Source organism: Lemur catta, chromosome 7, assembly GCF_020740605.2.
Source record: "Lemur catta isolate mLemCat1 chromosome 7, mLemCat1.pri, whole genome shotgun sequence".
Lineage (NCBI taxonomy): Eukaryota > Metazoa > Chordata > Mammalia > Primates > Lemuridae > Lemur > Lemur catta.
This window is the reverse complement of record NC_059134.1, coordinates 38,373,467-38,391,232: the sequence shown is the minus strand read 5'-3', so window position 1 is coordinate 38,391,232 and position 17,766 is coordinate 38,373,467.

Sequence of the window (17,766 nt, the reverse complement as noted above, 5' to 3'; positions counted from 1 at the left end):
TACACTCTATCAGTTATAACCCTCAAAGTTTTAGGTCTATGAGGCACATTCTTATGACCATCTCAGTCCATTTACTGTACCATGCATATCTACTTCTCTGCACAGATTCAAGGATAAGGTGTTTCATGGTTTCTATGGGCCTTTCTGCCTAAAAAGAAACTCAGAAATGGGACATAGTAATATAAATTATAGTCTCCATCACTGCAGTTGGTCTTAGGGCCGTCACTGGTACTCATACTCTTTCTCTTCTATAGTCTATTTGAAACTTTCTAATCTTCAGCTAACACCAAGGCTTGTGGCTTAACTAGCAGTATAACCCTAATCTTTATTTCTGAACCACCTGAACCCTATGTAATCATATCAATACTTTCTCAGTCTTAAGTTACTGCATGTGTTTACTGACATTCAAGATGGAGCATGGGAGTGTCAGAAGGTACCCAAGTGGATAATCTGCATTCAAAACTATTCCTATCAGCCCCCAATGGGAAAGGCAACACAATTTTTTTCAGATGTTTTATCATGCTCAGTTAACTTTGCCACTGTGATCATGTCTCCTCTTGTCTGCTAGCTCCTGGACACAAGGAATTCATAGAGCCCTGGCAGCAACTATAAGAAACATGTAGTTCTATGGAAAACTCTCTGTGTTGTCTGGCAAATGTGTGCCTCTTTCTCGGTCCAGAAAGTACAACACTACAGAGTCCAGATTTGTGGTGGCAAGAAATACAAAATCCTCCAGTAGATCCTTCAGAGAGCTTGTAAGTGGAGCATGCATCCACTCATTGCTTCCTGGACTCATACGTCCTTAATCTTAGGAATATAGTACTATATGAATATCTGGTTTCATAAATACATTGTGACCCGAAAGATGGGACTTCCTAAATTCTGAGTACTTTCTCTTAGCTGGCATTTCAGTTGCACTTTTTAAAAATTTAACCTTTTATTTGGAAGTCAAAGAGTTGCAATTTAGACACAACACACAGACTAGGCAGTCTTTGGTATGTCGAAAGAACAAAGGAAACGTTAGGGATCTTATTAGAAAAAGAAATATTACGTATTGTTCTGAAAGAAAGCTCATTGGCACTAGAAAATCGCTTGGGAACTGGTAAGCTCTGATAGGTGAGTGACAGTGGTAAGTAAAACTAGTCTTAGAGTCAGGGCAGGTCGTTTCAGCAGCTGCTAAGTGAAACTAGTCTGAGGGTACATTAGGCCATTTTAGCACCTGAGATGATGGAAAATTCAATTCTTGGAGCAAGTGCTGTGTACTCTGAGTGATTTTTTGCCTCTGTTCCTTTATCAGTTGCACTTTTACAAAACTGTTTTAGCATTCTATCAGGCCAGCTGCCTTAGGTTATTGCAGTATGTAATAGACCATTGATTCCACTCCTATACCTCTTTTGCTATTCAGTGGGTCTTCTGGTTGGATGCTGTGATACATAGAATTCTGTAAGCACTCATAATAGTCTGACTGAAGTTGCACTAACAGGAAAGGCAAATCTATACTAGAAATAGTTATCTATCCCTATTAGAATGAATCACTGGCCCTTTTGTGGCTATTCCTTTCATAGGTACATTGTGCCAGTTCTGAGATGGCTAACAAAGGCTAGCTAATTTCATTTTATCTATTTGCTTGTTTAGTGCTTCCTCCGTGGTGGATGCTTTCTTGAGGACATTAACCCGTAATGCTAAAATCTTTACACTTTTTTCCCACTCCCATATGTTCATCCACATGACTCTACACAGATACTTTTGTCTCTAATTCTCCAATCTTTGACTTTCCAGAACCCTGACATATGGCATATGGCATATGGCCACTGCCCAGGTCCTGACCTTGCCATTACAGCCTTTGCTGGCCATTACATTGTCTTTGAAATTTAACCAGTCTGATTACTAAATTCTGAGTTTGGTGTTCAGCTTCTTCTCTCCTTGTAAACTACCAAAGAGTGCCTCTGCCCTTCACACTTAGTTTATAGTTGTTTAATGAGCCTTCAGTTTATCATTGTTTCTCTGTAGGACATCAGTACAACTTAATAACAGCGGCATATTCTATTAAATTTTCCTTATATGTGTCTTTCCCACCTTTTCCTCCTCTCATTCTTGCATCCCTATATTTTTCCAATGCCTATATCCTTGTGCAGACCAGGGTGTTTCCTTTATTGGAACATTCTCTCAAGTCAGCACTGGGGAAAGTTTTAGCAATTGGGCTGAAACCTTGCTGCAGGGACTACTCCCACTGCATCAGCATTGTTAGATCTGGTGGAGGGTAAACTGGTGGCAAGGAAGTGGCCAAGGATGGAGAGCGGGAACTGAATTGTAGCTAGGAACTGTGCCCTGGTAGGAACATACATAGTAAAACGTTCCTAATAACCTTTAACAGACCTAGAGCTAATTACCATCTGATTAGCATAACATGGGTGTTGTTTCATGGAGAATTCTGGAAAAGACGTGTAGAAAGGGAAACTGTTATATAACCTACACTGTTATGTAACCTGCCATGGGATCTGTTATATAACCACAACCTGTCAATCACCCTCAAAAGCTGGAAACAACAGCCAATCCTGCCAGGGAAAAGGCAGGACAAACTAGTGGGCTTATAAAAGGCAGCATGTGCTCCGCTTTCAGCTCTTTCTCCACTAGTGGAGACTGACCCTTTCCACTCTCTCTGGAATATATTTTCACTTTGTGTAGCTTCCTTCTTTATTTTGATTTTTTCTTTTATGTGATAAACTGTTTGTATAAAATTGCTGTATGTTTGTGATCACTCCATTATCAGCTCAACTCATTACCAATACTCATTCTTGACATTGGGAACAAGGGGACCAGGGAACATCCACACAGATGAATCTAACAGTATGGGGTCCTCATTGCCAGCCAAATGAGTCATGAAGTCTTAATACTCCATCTTACCTCCGCTTTTTCAGATGACTCTTGAAACTTCTGTGTCAGTTTTACCATGTGGAAAGGAGATGCTGGAAGAGCTAAGAATACAGAAGATTTATTGAGGTGTTATACTTGACAAAAGAAAATGTAGAAAGCAAATTTGGGCAGGGGAAACTGTGGGACCACAAAGTAGATCTAACAAAGTCTCTACTAGATCAAAGGAGAGATTTGCAGTAAAGATTGTCAGTTAAAAAAGTGTCACATTAGGCTTAAATGACTAGATATTTAGTCATTGGTAAGGGCCACCTCTAGGAGTGTAAGCTAAAAAGCAGAGGTAAACCATAAGGAGGTAAGAGTTGAGAAGCATTGTCTAGCCAGATATGTTCCATTTGTTCAGAAAGTCACTTCTTGAAGAAAGATTTGAGCAATGATATTCTGTTTTGGCTACAAGTAAATTGTGAAAGTTCATATGGCTGGGAAATGGATTAGCTCCAGAAGTTTAACAAAGTGCATGATAACTGTGATATCCGTATGCATAAATTACTAATACAAAAAAAAATTACCTTATCATTCACCACATCACAAAGCAAGTCTGGCTTGACACTTCTGTTCAAATCCAGTATTTATTTAATCTATGGCTGCTTTTAACCAATTAGATGCTGTCAGACTGACAAAATTGTAACTGTTGCCTGTTTTTATTTTCTCTTAGAATAAATTTACCATTTATTATTCTAAATATATAATAACATATTCTGACTGCAGATAATAAAATAAAATAATGTGGACTCAAGATGATTATATTTGCTAGTAATTTACTGGCATGCATTATTATAAATCATCTATTTTTTTCAGCAGAAAAATATGTTTTTTTTATTTCAGCATATTATGGGGGTACAAATGTTTAGGTTACATATATTGCCTTTGCCCCACCTGAGTCAGAGCTTCAAGCGTGTCCATCCCCCAGACTGTGTGCACTGCACCCATTCAATTTGAATATACCTATGCCCTCCTCCCCCCTTACCCTCCTCCCCCCTCCTACCTGCCCAACACCTGATGAACGTTACTACTATATGTGCACATAAGTATTGATCAGTTAATACCAATTTGATGGTGGGTACATGTGGTGCTTCTTTTTCTATTCTTGTGATAGATATTTCACTTAGTGGAACGGGCTCCAGCTCTAACTGGGACAATATAAGAGATGCTAGATCACCATTGTTTTCTGTGGCTGAGTAGAACTCCATGGTATACATATACCACATTTTATTAATCCACTCACTTATTGATGGGCACTTGGGTTGTTTCCACACCTTTGCAATTGTGAATTGTGCTGCTATAAACATTTGAGTGCAGAGGAAAATACCTAGGAATATATTTAACTAAGGAGGTGAAAGACCTCTATAGGGAGAACTGTAAAACACTGAGGAAGAAAAATATCTTTAAGATAATAACTTAGTGTTTGGAAAAATAAGTGGATAATTTTTATTTTTAATTATAATGAATTTAAATATACATTCCCTTTACTGCTACCATCATTTTTGAAGAAGTCATTGTTTCATGTAGTTCCACCAATATATAAATTTATAAATTTGTACAAATCATCAATTTGTATATTTTAAGATATATGATTTAGTGGAGATAGAAATTTGTCCACTAATTATTTTTTAATATTTCTTTTATGACTTTTTAGTCAAAAATTTTCAGATAAATTACACATAATTTTCAATTCTTTCGGTTTTCTCACCTGTAAAATGCAGGTAGTAAACCTCCTTCTCAGTATCACTGGGCTCTAAACTGATATCACCGTGTCCCATATACAGCATTTTTTTAAGATATCTTTTTTCCTTCCTATCCTTTTCTCTTCTATAGGCATGAATCCTTACATCTGTCAGTACAGATTTGAGTGAATGAAATAAGTCATTTTAGGAAACTCTGTGGCATTGCTCTTCACTTTTTTCTGTCTCTTGCCTATCTACATCATATGTCACCTGGAGTAAAAAGAAAAATGAAGTTTAACAGTATCACAACAATTCTTCATTTAGCATCATTTTTCTATGCATATTACTTTTGTATTGTTTGTGTATAATTAAAGAAAATTTCATCCTGCCTTTCACCAGATGACTATGTCATAGATGAAAGCTTCACATGATATTTGGTTTTGTCTATCAATTTCATACCAAACTTGACTTTATTTTAAAATGATTTTGTCATAAATGCAAGATGTTTCAATTTACTGCAAGCATGTCTTAACATTCTGAAGTTATCTTCAAAGGAAGGACATTATGTGGCTTTTTTAAGGCAACATACAGGGTAAAGCGGTTAAGAAAGTAGAAAAGAAAGAAACCTTGGCAGTCTTCAAGATAGGTCCTATAGCCAGATGGATATTGCAGTATAAACTTATATTATGTCTAGTTTTTATGACTTGTTTAAAATATATTTTAACCTACTAGTATAAATTTTAGTTATTTCTTAGAATATATAGTATAACAAAATAGATGATTAAGTCATCCTTGATCTTAATAAACTTTACTATTTAATAATAAATACATAATTTCTAAATGTAACAGTATATCTTTATTCTAAAATTTCATTTATTTATTCACACAGTTTAGTCATGCTCCACATTGACCTACATTCACCAACTAAATGCCAATAACATTGCTTTTTTGTTGCTTCAAAATTCATATGTTGTTTAAATGGTAGCAGCATATGATATCTATTCAATATTTGTGTTTAATTATAGGAGCAAATGATTTATCACTTGGCTTAAATTATCTAGAGAAGCAAATCATAAAAATTACAGTTATTAAAGGGATTAAATTACTCATTTATTAAGAAAAACACAACTATAATATTCAAGATCCCAGGTCAGGTGTTTAGAATACAGACATTAATAAGACCAAACCTACCCTGGAAGGATCTACAATCAATCAGGGGAAGTGGATATGTTAACTAAGGATGATCAAATATAAAAATCTTAGACTTTCGAGGGACATGTACCTGACATTAAATGCTTGTTCTGTCTCTTACCAGTGCTCTGGCTTTGTGCAGGTTTACTTAACTCTCTAAGCTTCAATTTTGTCATCTGCAAAATTGACATAATACATTATTTCATATTTCCAGTATCACCACAAATTTACATCAGAGGATTTATATAAAATAGTACCCACCCTGAACAACTGTAGGCTCTCAACAAGTCTTATGTTTTCTCTAAACTACAATGTGCTCTAACGTGTAATCTCTGTAACAGTGAACTCTGCAAAACACTGTTGGAGCACAGAAAATGGTGCAAGTGGCCCATTCTCAGGGTGATGAGGAAGTCTTCACAATGGAAATGAAACTTGACTCTGGAAGCTGGAATTGACTTTAAAGAGGCTTTAGGAAGAGAACAGCATGAATGAAAGCAAAAAGGCAGGAGATGAACAAAATTATGGTGAAAACAATGCTGTAAAAAATGGTGGGCAGGTAATGAGACAGGACAGAAAAGGCTAGATTAGTGGACTACCAATATCACAGTGAAAGAGTCTCTGAGTGAAGCAGTGCAAAACTATCTTTATACTAAGATTGTAATAAGAATTTTGAGTTTGGCCAATAGAGCCACATCTGTCACCCTGTTCAATGGTTGGGAATTCAACAGTGTCTATCATTAATCACTACTGTTCTTCTACAGGCCAAGCTTAATCTGTATTTCCTATTTGACTTCATCCTACTTTATTCCTTCTATGTCAACTTTCCTTTAAACCTCCTGAAAGCCAATTACACTTAAACAAACAGTCTTATATCCTTCAAATAGTCATTGGGCAGTCTAAAACCCATGTGTATTAGGTTGTGGATATTCTCAACTCCAGTCCTCCTTAATTTCATTTTACATCAGCAATACATTGCATGGCCACACCGTAGGCTTTATCTTCTTGGTGTTAAACAAACCACTGGATTTGAATGTTTCAATGTCATTGTTTTAGATGATAGCTAGCAATGAAAAAGATAGTATAACACTTAAAATGAAGAGTAATAGCTTATAGAATTTATCCAATTAAAGTACTGAACACAAATATTCATATTTAATCAATATACTATTGTAAATAACCCAGATTTTTTAAAAACATTGGGCTTTCAGCAGTGGCTTAAAACCACAAGCTTGTTTAACTCTAGAGTTAGCAGTACGGAGATATTACAGCTGATCAAATACTCAGATTCCTTCCGTCTGTTCCATCATTCATACAAGTTAGCTTATGCTCTTGAAAATTGGAAATGGAAGAGGTGAAGGAGTGGAATTCGTATTGTGAAAGAAAAGCTTTCTTCTAAAATCTCTAGCAGACGTCTGTTATATCCCATTGGCTAAGGATGTGTTACATGGTCACTCTTATCTTAACAGAAGTATGGAAAGGTTTAGCTGGGTAGATATTAATACCAAAACAAAATCAGGGTTCTCTTAGCAAGAAAAATGAAACAAATGTATGTAACAAACTTGAATAGCTCCATCTCTAGTTAATAAATTAAAAATTTAGGTAAAACATTTTCACGAGGAAAATTCCATCCCCATATGGCTTCACTGACAAATTATGCCAAATCTTTAAGAAAAAGAGACCAATTTTATAGAAATTCTTCCAGAAAATTGAAAAGGAGAAAATATACAATTCATTTTATGAGGCCAGTATCATGATATCAATCACATCATAGACATTATGAGTAAAGAATTATACAGAAAAATATCCTTCATGAACATAGATGAAAAAAATTTCACAGAATTTTAACAAATTAAAACCAGAAATATATATAAATGTTCATAAATCATGATTAATTTGGGCTTATCCCAGGAATTCAAAGTGAAAGTTTGAATACTTTTCCTGTAAAACGAGGATGACTGTTTTCAATACTTCTGTTCAACATTATACAGGAAGTTCCGGCCAGTGCAACAAGGAAATGAATGAGTGACATTCAACTTGGAAAGAAAAAAAGTAAAACTGTTTTGATTCAAATATGATCATCTATTTAGAACCATCTGTGAAATCCAAAAAATAGTTACAAGACCTAATAAATGAGTTTATCAAGATTGAAAAACACAAGTTCAATCATATTAATTGTGCTTTTTTATCCTAACAATGATCCCAACAATTGGAAAAAAAAAATAAAAGTATTAGATACAGTAGTATGCATAAATATGAAATACTTAGGGATAAATCTGCAAAAATAGATAAAAGAACTGCACACTGAAAACTATAAAACATTACTGAGAGAAGTTAAAGAATACATAAATAAATGGAGGGATATACTGTGCTTAAGTATCAGAAGACTCACTATTTTTGAGTTATCAAATTCTTTCCAAGTTGATCTGTAGTTTTAACCCAATCTCAATCAAAATTCCACAGGACTCTGTTGATATTTACAATTTTACTCTAAAATTTATATGGAAATGCAATGGATATAGACAGCTTAAACAACTTTGAAAAAGAAATAAAGTTGGAAGATACACTATTTGACTTCAAGAGTTTTTAAAGCTATAATAATAAACGAAGTGTGGTATTATAGTCAAGATAGACAAATTGATCAAGAGTACAAATACCAATCCTTAGGATATGAAGTCCAATGAATTTCACAGATAATATTTTTAAAAATCCACATTGTAGGAACAATACAAATAGCAAGAAACTGAGAAAAATCTAAAAAGCGGCTGAGGACGAGGTGAGTAGTGGTGGAGATTACTTAAGAAAAAGACAATTAAACTGATAAATGCCTTTTAGTTTACATCTTCAAATTAGTGGAGGCAAACAACTGAAATGAGAGAAAAGATCTTCATCCTCAATAACAGACAATAGATGGAAAAGATAAACATAGAATAAACCTAGACATGCAGAAAATATACAATATTCTGGTTTTGATCTATTAAAAATATTCTAATTTTGGGTTATTAAAAATAAAGCTGCTATGAACATTCTTATACAAAGTCTATAAATGAAATTATACTTTTATTATTATTAGAATTTCTGTGATTTCAGTTTGTGTTTCTCCTTTCACCGAAGTGTTTGATATATGTTTAAGTTTCCAGGTGAAAGGACTTTTGTCTTTCTCCTTTCAAAAAAATAATTTCTAGTTTTATTGAATGGTGATTTTTCTGTTATTAATACTATATTTACCTTACTAATTTTTACTCTGAAAATAATATATGATCAATTTTTGTGAATTTTTTATGTAAGCTTTGAAGGAAGGTGATTTTTTATTCAAATGTAAAGTTTCTTGTGCATTTATTATACATACTGTAATGATTATGTTGTTCAGGCTTCTATCCTTATTTTTTGTGCAATTGATCTGTCTCATACTAACAGTACTGTGTTAAAGTTTACCTTTCTCATAATTGAGTAATATTCCATTGTATACATATGCCAAATTTTAGTAATCCACTCATGAATTGATGGGCACTTGGGTTGTTTCCACATCCTTGCAATAGTGAATTGTGCTGCCATAAACATTTGGGTGCAGATGTCTTTATTATAGAATGTCTTCTCACTTACAAGTGGAAGCTACATGAGGGATATATACATGGTCATAAATTGGTTTAACAGTCATTGAAAACTAAGAAGCAGGAGAGTGGGAGGGGATGAAGGATAAAAATCTACCTATCAAGTACAATGTACACTATCCTGGTTAAAGGTATACTGAAAACCTTGACTTCAGCATGATACAATTCATCCATGTAACAAAAAACATTTTTTTGCCCTAAATTTTTTGAAATAAAAGAAAATTTTATAACTAGAAAAAAAATGATATTTTGAACTGTATATACTTTATGGAATGGCTAAACTGAGCTAATTGCTAATGAACATATGCATCTCCTCATATACTTAACATTTTTTGAGGTGAAAACACATCTCTCTTAGTGATTTTCAGGTATACATTATTATTAACTTTAGTCACTATATTGTACAGTAGATAATTTGAATTTATTCATCTTGTCTCACTGAAATTTTATATCCTTTGACCTACATCTCTCCATCCAAGTGTATTTTAATAAGTTTTTTCTTTTAACTGTGTGACAAACTAAACATAATTGTTTCCTTTAATATTTAGAGACTTAGATTATTAATTTTGATTCTTTTCATCTTACTTTTTAGCAGAATTCACATTTTTTTCATTTCCTTTTCTTTTTAAAATTGTATTTGTTTTATTTTCTTGAAAAGCTAATCTCTTTGTTAGATCTAAGAAAAATATATTCTTTGTTTTTTATAGATGGATTTTATATTCGTGTATAGAACAAAAAATTATCTTACAAAGTTAAAAGTATATGCCCCTATTGTAGACAAACTACTAACTAGAATTAAGTTGAAACTAAAAATTGGTTTAAGAAGACAAAATACTTTTGCCACATGTAGCTTCTTTCTTCAATAAAATGGATTCTCAGCATTTATATAATTTTTCTCTTTCCATGTTGTTAAAAATTTGTACATTATCTATTGAAGTTATGTTGAGCATTTTAAAATGTTCTTTGTTTTTTCATAAACTCACATTATTTTTAATAAATTGTTTTGTGTTCTCTTGTTATTAAATCATATTATAAAATAGAAATGATTTTTACATCTTTTATCAAATAATTTTATATTATTACTTTTTCATGCTTTATGACATTGACCATAAATTTGAATATTATATAATCTGACAGTTATATTAAAATATTGCTTTTCTGCTAATTTTCATGGAAACACTTTCCCCTTTTACAATGTTATGGAGTTTGTATAATAGATCATACCTCTTTAGAGAAATATAAGCTTACTTGTTTTTGGCCAATATGTCTTCTGTGAAATCGATCTAAATTATTATTAGATGAATAATCACACTCCCCCTCCCCCAAATTTGCCTGTGCAAGGTATATTCCTTAACATATTAGTCACTATTTTATAGATTGAGATCCACTGGTATTACACAGTACTATAAATATTTTCAGCTTATGGTTTGAAGTAAATTCAAATATTCTGCTTTCTCTTATGAACCCTTTAACATCTTTCAGTAATTCATGATATTGTATTGTCTTTACTTCTATCCAAATGAATTTCTATTGCAGATTTTTTTATACTCCAGAGTTGTTAAAATGGTATATTACCAGTAACATTAAGGTTTTTTTCCTATAAGGTTTTGTTCTGAGATTATTTCTAGATTTTTTTTTTCTTTTTAAGTTCCATAAATACCAAGGAATAAATACAAGCGTTCATAATGCAGACTGGGAAATGGGCTCATTAAATGGTAGTCATTTTTCCTCTTAGAAGTTATTTTGCAAACCATAAACAGAAGTCCTATATACAGCCACACCAAACTGCATCAAAGATCCATTGATTAGTCAGCCTATTTTTTGTCTTTATACCTTCTCTTATTCCTTTGTTATAATTTAAATAAAAGTCTGCTTCCCATTTGACCTTGACTTCATTATATTATCCAAACTTTTGGTCAAAACCCTCATTCTCCAGGATATGCAAACTACTCTGGTTGTTTGGATGAAAATGCATGATAAAATTACATCTGAATTTTTAGGTATATTTTTTCATGGTAGTAAAATAATATTTTCTTCCCTAACTGAAAATAAGCCAAAGAACCAAGCAAAAGGGGAAAGCTTTTCCTTACTCAAATGTCTTAATACATTTTGAACACTCAATTTAAATGTTTACTTCCCTGTTATGCAGTCTTCAATTTTTTTTCTGTAAGACTGTGATTAATAATTTTTATTCAGACTGCTTTTAATTTCAGTTCACGTGACTTTGACTTCCAGTTCTATTTGTATTTTGTCTCTGTTTTACATGCCAATTTTTCTCAAACTCATTTTTCTAGCTACTATCACAATATACCTTTAGAACTGGTACCACCTTCCTTTCCCAGAAATAAATTTACCATTGTATATCCAGTTTTGATCTCCACTGACAAGGTAAACGTACATGTCTCTTCTGATATGTGTCTTTAGTCTGTATTTAGTTCCTATTGGTGAGAACAGAATTATTTGTATTAAGTACACCCTCTCTTGAATGTCTATCAAAAAACTAGAAGAGATAATGCATTTTTCAAAGATTATGTAAAAATGTATAGTTTTATTTTCCATATAATCAGAGTACTAATTCATTTCTCTGTATTTTAGGTGTTTGATGAACATTCTCATATGACTAAATGAATGCAAATAAAATTATTGAGCATCCACTCTATACAAAGCATAAAATATAAAAAGAAAAAATACTTTTCCTATCCACAAAGAGTTTATAATCAATAACATTGATGATAACTTCTGTTCCACTGGTCTTAAATAAGTTCTGCGTGAACATATTGGCATGCTTTTATGTCACAATCTAATCAAATCATTGTTTTTTATCAAGGGGTGGCAAACTGTGGTTTTCAGGCCAAATCAAGCCCACCATTTGATTTTAAAAATAAAATTTAATTGGAACAAGCCAATCCCCATTTTTTAAATGCTTATAGTGGCTTTCATGCTAAAATGACAGAGTTTAGTCACTGCAACAGGAACCATATGGCTTAAAAATATTTACTATCTGGCTCTTCAGTGAAAAAGCTTTCTGACTTCTGGTTTTGGTGACATATTTTAGTTGTATGTTTATTTTAGGAAATTGCTATAACTTTGTAATTTAAGATAATATTTATATGTAACTGAACCAGTATGTTCAGTTTGCTGTCAACTTACTCTTCTGTATAGATAAAACTGAGACAATATAAGGAATCCTTTTTTTGTTTTAATAGAGCATATAATAGAGCTTGATTTGGGAGATTTCTAGAAAGATTGGAATAAATTGACAAATTGGCTAATTTGGGAATATCATTTACCATTTGGAAACCACTTAAAGCTAATTTAAATATAAATAAGGGACAAACGAAGGAAAGGTAATTATATATTCTTATGACCAACTATATGGCAAGGGCAGGCATTATTCTATGTCTACCTATAAATCTAAGTATGTTGTGTTTTTTATAAATCTTATACTGATTCAGCTGTGAAATACATAGAATTATCCCCATATTTAAGAAGAAAAAAGAATCTCAAAGAAATTTTAATTAATAATTTTACATTTTTCTTACTAAAGCTGACTCACTAGGTATACTGTCAAGAACTTGCCCACTTTGTATTATATTTACTATTTTATCTTATTCATACTTATAACAGTTTAATAAAATAATAAAAAGTACTCTCTCAGCAGATAATGATTTGTTCAAGGTAAACATGTCAAAGCTAATGTTCAACATTAGTTCTTTTTAAGTCTAAATATGTTTACTTTGTCAAAATCATTTGCTGAAACATTTTTTCTTTACACTTAACTAAAAGTCACAGGTTAAATAAGATCTAAAAGTTTTGGTGAGTGGCAACTTAAAGAGAGAAATAAGATCGTCCTAACTCAAAAGCCAGCTATTTTCCATGGGGGAAATCACTTCATTAAGGAGGAAAATGCTGAAACACCACTCAGAATATACCTTCTATTGAAGGATGCTGATGATTTTGCTGTATGTTATATTTTCTTACACCTTGTAGAGGCAGTATCACATAGTGCTCAAGAGTTACAACTTGGGTATGACACTGCCTAGGTTCCAGTTATCAGTCCATCAATTCTTGACTACATTGTCTGAGGAAGTTACATGATCTCACTGTGTATTTGTTTTTTTCATTTTTTAAATGATAGTAGGAATACAAGTTATGTTATAGGAGTTTATCGAGTACATCATAGTCATAGTCACAGAATAAATTAGTACATATAAAGCACTTAGAGTAGTATTTTTCCTCCTTCCTTCCTCCCTTCCTTGTTTCAGGACAATCCCAGGACAGTAAAGAAAAACTGCCTCCCAAACTGAAAGGGAGCCAAGAGACCAAGGAATGACTAAGACAAGTTCAGCTTTATGAGGTGGCTGAGTTTATTAGAGGTTACTTACTGGGGTGATTGCTCCTGGGCAGCACAGGGATTTCTTCCACAGGAGCACCTTGCATGCAAAATCCGCATCTGCCCATCCTGTGGTGTTGCTTTAAATCCCTTCCCAATGAGTGCAGCAAAGTTTTTACATTGTATCTTTGCTTGTTCACAGTAAAACAAATTGTGCTGGCTCAGTACCATCATCATGCACCGTCAAGCAACCCATGTTATATTAATGATACTATAATTTTCCACTAGGCGGGGATTTTAGAATTACGATTAGCTAAAGGGCACCATAGAACAACCAAAGCAGCTTTAAAGCAGTCAGGGCCAGTTTGAGTTGGTCATTTCAGGACAAGAAAGTGCTAAGGCACCCACGAAAGTGCTGGGCACTTTTCCCCTAGCCCGGTAGTTACCTTGGTACCTGCCTTGTCTACTTGTAACAATTTGGCTGAGCATTCCAGGCTGGCATGGTGTTTCTGTTAGGTGGTGGCAAACTTGCATTTTTCCCTCTCTCCCTCCCTCTCTCCTTGCTTCCTTCCCTCTTTGTCTCTATTTCCTCTACTTGCTTTCCTATGTATTCAAATGTAACTTTTTGTTTTTAATGTAGGCATTTTACTTTTAGGTTAGGTTGAAAATCTAGCACTTTGCTTGCATGAGCATCAGAAACAAATTAGCTCTACATGTGATACAGTTGACTTGTTTTATAACTATTACAAATTAAATCTGTCAGATTCTTAATCACCAATGATTATGAAAATGAAATTAAAAAACATTGATTTAAACTATGTCTATATAAATATATAGATAAGTGTATAAAAGGTAAATAATGGTTTTAGATTTACATAACATGCAAGATTAATATTTTCATTATTCTAAGCTCATATTTAGCTCTTCAGTTGTTCATTATAAAATTTATTTCATAAGTAGTAAGGTAAGACTTCCTATGGGTTAGTGAACATATAAGTTACTGGGAATATAAGGAAAAATGTATGTACATGTGATTGAATATATACTAATCTCTTTGCAATCAGACAATCCATTAATTAAATTTCTAAACTACTTAAAATTATTTATTCCAATATTATTCCCTTTTCAAATAAAAAGTATGGTTTATTCATGCTGGATTATAGAGGTGACACAGGAATGTGACTCCCAATACTGGGAGCCATTTGAAGTCTAAGTGGGCCCTTGGCTTCACAGAAAAAAATTCAGGAGCAAGCCAACAGTATAAAATGAAAGTGAGTTTTATTTAGAAAGTATAGAAAATCTCCACAGACAGTGGGAAGGCTAGTTCTCCCTGCAGAGGAGAACTGGCTCCATGGGTCCCTTAGCCCCTCTATTTAAGCAATAGCTTCATTATAGGCTAAACAAGGGGAGAAATAAATATTCATGTTATTACCCAGAATGGGGCAGTGTTTTCCTAGAACTAGGGTGAGGCCCTCCTTTTGACTAAATGGTCAAACAGGAAGTGTTATAGTGTCAGGTTCATGATAGGAGTAGAAGGTTTTCCTAGAAACTTGTATGGTAATGAAATGTATAATGAAGCTGTAAGGTCAAGAGGTGGTCAATTTCTCCACCATCTTGGTTCCAACTGGTTGAAACTTGCCCTACTTCCATCCTGTTTTGATCAGGGTAGTCTGAAACTTTGTTTTAAGACTTCATGACTCAAACAATGCCTGCAAAATTAAGCAATACCTGTAGCAATGATCGAAGCAGTGGCCAAAGCAGTACCTAAAGCAGTGCTCAAAGCCGTGCCTGAAGCAATGCGTAAAGCAGTGCCTGCCAGTTCTCTAAGACGTAATATATGAATCGTGGAACAGAAAAAAACAGCTCGGTTCCATCCCTACGCCAAAAACAGCTAGGAAACAGGACATAAAAACTAGCAAAAACTCTATGTAACACCAAAGTAGAAAACTTTTATAAACCAGTCTCAAACTATAAAAAGCACTTCATTTGTGATAAAAACATAGACCTGTGTCCATTTTCCCCTCTCTATAGAATGTCCAGGGCTGCACAGAGGACCTCAATGTTGTATGTATTCATCAATGTCTACTGAACACATAAATGAAGAAACAAACTTGCTTGAGAGATAAATTTGAAAATGATCACTTGATGGAGTAGATTTCTGTAGCATAAACATTTTGAGAATCAAAAAGTGAAACCAAAAATTTTCTGATTGGCACTAGCAAATTTAGTGTTTTATATGATGTAACTCAGAAATGTGGTCATTTCTTTCCGATGGCAGGAAGCAAGGCTGATAGAGGAAATCTGCTCCCAGAAGTCCTTGTGTGAATAATTGGAGGAGAAAACGGGTTGGCAATTAATCCTCCAGCAGTTGATTTTGATCAGTAGAAAGAGAAAACAATTGACCTACATACATGTTTACACATAAACTTGAGGCTAAACACCTCCACTATAAGTAGCTAAATTTTCCATTAGCCCTGAAAAGAATTTTTCTATTTTTTAGAGATGAGGTCTTGTTCTGGTGCCCAGTCTGGGGTGGGGTGGTATGATCACAGCTCACTGTAATCTCAAAGTTCTGGGCTCGAGCGATCCTCCTGACTCAGCCTTCAAAGTTGCTGGGACACAGGCACTGGCCACCAGGCCTGGCAAATTTATTTGTTTTTTTGTAGAGACGCAGGATTGGGGCTGAGGTGTTTCACAGTGTTGCCCAGGCTAGTCTTGAATCCCTGGTCTCAAGAGATCCTCCTGCCTACACCTCCCAAAGTGCTGGGATTATAGGTGTGAGTCGCTGCACTCAGGCTAGCCCTGAATTTTTCTTCAATAGGAGAGGGTTCCCAGAAAAGAATAAAGCAGGGATACCTTGCTGATCAACAAATTCTAGTCACACTGTTCTTGTTCTTCCTACAATTAGTACTAGTATTGTAGACCCAGGAAAAGAAATGGCATCCATTCAGATACAAATAACCAGAGTGGAAATAACATGGATTCTTACTTTTAGAGAAGGAGAAGAAATGACTATGGCAAATAAGAAAAAGAGAAAAAATTTTCATAAGCAAAAAATAGGTGAAAATATGAACAGCACACATAGATGTTTAAAAATGTAAATTACCTGGATATACAGTACTGAAAATAACTATTATCTCTTGTTTACAACAAGAACATCCAGTAAACTGTAGTTAATCCAGCCTAGTTAAATGATTTGATGAAACTCCAAAATGGTTTTATAAAAAAGTGTTTCTTTGTTAGTTAGTATGGGGATCAAATAAGGAAACAGGCATATCAGTTCCAAAGACAATGACTAACACACAGAGTTGCTCAATACATTTTAGTGTAACAGCAATCTCTGTATGGTGTGCATACACCATGTGAATGTATCTGTATGTCTGTGTGTGGGGGGGTATAGTGTGTTTAAGATGTACAGGCAGATAGTGAGAGGAAGACATTGTAATATCCCTTCTTACGTAAAATTTATTTTGAAGCTAGTTTAGAAACTCCATTTCAATAATATAATCCATCAGAAGTGGCAACCGTTGTACTCACTCTACTTCTCTTTCTGTCTTATGTTCATATGAAAATTGATACCTTTTTCTTTCTTCACATGGCAGATAATTCTTTATTTTAGAATGAAAAAATCCAGGAACCCTTTGCTCAACTAATAGAGTTTGAGCACATGATTGTTTTCTTAGGGGAGTTCCTGTCCCTTTTACATTTCAGGATCTTATCTGCTTTTCTCAAGTCTCTCTATAGCTCTTAAAAATTATTTTTACCTTGTATTTGATCCAAATTTTTCTGTTCAGAAGTTTGAGTTAAAGCCTTTGCGGTTCTCTTAGCTTGCTGGTGATTATTGCTCAATAGCATTCACTTTTCTCCATCTCCTGTTGAATATAGCTTCTATTTTCTCCTCAAAAGAGGTTATAAATTTCTGCAATCTGTTTGGCCCTACGTGAATCACATCAAACATGCCCTTGAGAGATTATGGTTCATCCTTTCTGACATCTGGGGAACAGTCCAAAGCTAAGAAGACAAATACAACACTGAGCTC